Below are 2,500 nucleotides of genomic sequence, written 5' to 3' on the forward strand. Positions count from 1 at the left end.
TGGGTTTGGGTATGGGTGTGTGTGTGTGTGTGGGTGTGTGTGTGGGTGTGGGTGTGTGTGTGTGTGGGTGTGTGTGGGTGTATGTTGTAATGTGGATATCAGAAATGTAATTTAGATAAAGGCTGTGAGCTGAAGACTACTAAACTAATGCTCTAAGATCTTTCAGATACAAAGGCCAACTTTTACTTAGAGAGAAATCATGGCAATTAAAAATCACACTATTTGTGGATTTAACTAATAGAAACATCCCAATGTGAAGATATTAGTAAATATACTCTACCAGTCAAAAGTTTGGACACACCTACTCATTCTTTATTTTTTACTAATTTCTACATTGTAGAATAACAGTGAAGACATCAAAACTATAAAATAGCACATATGGAATCATGTGGTAACCCAAAAATGTCAACAAATCAAAATATATTTGTAAAGGCGTGCGTAAGTGGTTACAGGGAAGTCAGGAGAGCAGAAATGCTTAGCAAACGGAGCCCTTTATTGAGGCGAACAAAACACGGTACTCAGAAAACTAAACACACACGGGTTACAATAACCCGGCGCAAACCAGCCTGGAGTACACATACATTTACACATAACAATTCCACACACAGACATGGGGGGAAACAGAGGGTTATATGCAAGACGAGTAATGAGGGAATGCAAACCAGGTGTGCGGGAAAACAAGACAAAACAAATGGAAAATGAAAGGTGGATCGGCGATGGCTAGAAGACCGGTGACGTCGACCGCCGAACGCCGCCCGAACAAGGAGAGGGACCGACCTCGGCAGAAGTCGTGACAATATTTTAGATTTGAGAATCTTCAAAGTAGCCATCCTTTGCCTTGATGACAGCTTTGCAAACTCTGGGCATTCTCTCAACCAGCTTCACCTGGAATGCTTTTCCAACAGTCTTGAAAGGAGTTCACACATATGCTGATCACTTGTTGGCTGCTTTTCCTTCACTCTGCAGTCCACCTCATCCTAAACCATCTCAATTGGGTTGAGGTCAGGTGATAGTGGAGGCCAGGTCATCTGATGCAGCACTCCATAACTCTCCTTCTTGGGAAAATAGAAATTACACAGCCTAGAGGTGTGTTGGGTCATTGTCCTGTTGAAAAACGAATGATAGTCCCACTAAGCGCAAACCAGATGGGATGGCGTATCACTGCAGAATGCTGTGGTAGCAACGCTGGTTAAATCACTGACAGTGTCACCAATAAAGCACCCCCACACCATCACACGTCCTCCTCCATGTTTCACGGTGGGAACCACACATGCGGAGATCCTCCATTCACCTATTCTGCATCTCACAAATACACAGCGGTTAGAACCAAAAATCTCAATATTAGTTGTATTAGTAATTGTGGCAGTAGTGTTATTCGTATTAGTAGTTGTAGCAATAGTTGTAGTAGTAGTTTTATTAGTTGTATTAGTAGTTGGAGCAGTAGTTTTATTAGTTGTATTAGTAGTTGTAGCAGTAGTTTATATTAGTTGTAGCAGTAGTTTTATTAGTTGTATTAGTAGTTGTAGCAGTAGTTTATTAGTTGTGTTAGTAGTTGTAGCAGTAGTTGTAGTTTTCTATTAGTAGTTGAAGCAGTAGTTTTATTAGTTGTATTAGTAGTTGTAGCAGTAGTTGTAGTTTTCTATTAGTAGTTGAAGCAGTAGTTTTATTAGTTGTATTAGTAGTTGTAGCAGTAGTTGTAGTTTTCTATTACTAGTTGAAGCAGTAGTTTTATTAGTTGTATTAGTAGTTGTAGTAGTAGTTGTAGCAGTAGTTTCTATTAGTAGTTGTAGCAGTAGTTTTATTAGTTGTATTAGTAGTTGTATTAGTAGTTTTATTAGTTGTATTCGTAGTTGTAGCAGTAGTTGTAGTTTTCTATTAGTAGTTGTAGCAGTAGTTTTATTAGTTGTAGTAGTAGTTGTAGTAGTAGTTGTAGCAGTAGTTTTCTATTAGTAGTTGTAGCAGTAGTTGTATTAGTTGTATTAGTAGTTGTAGCAGTAGTTTTATTAGTTGTATTAGTAGTTGTATTAGTAGTTTTATTAGTTGTATTAGTAGTTGTAGCAGTAGTTGTAGTTTTCTATTAGTAGTTGTAGCAGTAGTTTTATTAGTTGTAGTTGTAGTAGTAGTTGTAGCAGTAGTTTTTATTAGTAGTTGTAGCAGTAGTTTTAGCAGTAGTTTTATTAGTGGTATTAGTAGTTGTAGCAGTAGTTTTATTAGTGGTATTAGTAGTTGTAGCAGTAGTTTTATTAGTGGTATTAGTAGTTGTAGCAGTAGTTTTATTAGTGGTATTACTAGTTGTAGCAGTAGTTGTATTAGTTGTATTAGTAGTTGGAGCAGTAGTTTTATTAGTTGTATTAGTAGTTGTAGCAGAAGTTTTATTAGTTGTATTAGTAGTTGTAGCAGTAGTTGTAGTTTTCTATTAGTAGTTGTAGCAGTAGTTTTATTAGTTGTATTAGTAGTTGTAGCAGTAGTTTTATTAGTTGTATTAGTAGTTGTAGCAGTA

Source organism: Salvelinus namaycush, chromosome 36 (assembly GCF_016432855.1).
Source record: "Salvelinus namaycush isolate Seneca chromosome 36, SaNama_1.0, whole genome shotgun sequence".
Taxonomy (NCBI): domain Eukaryota; kingdom Metazoa; phylum Chordata; class Actinopteri; order Salmoniformes; family Salmonidae; genus Salvelinus; species Salvelinus namaycush.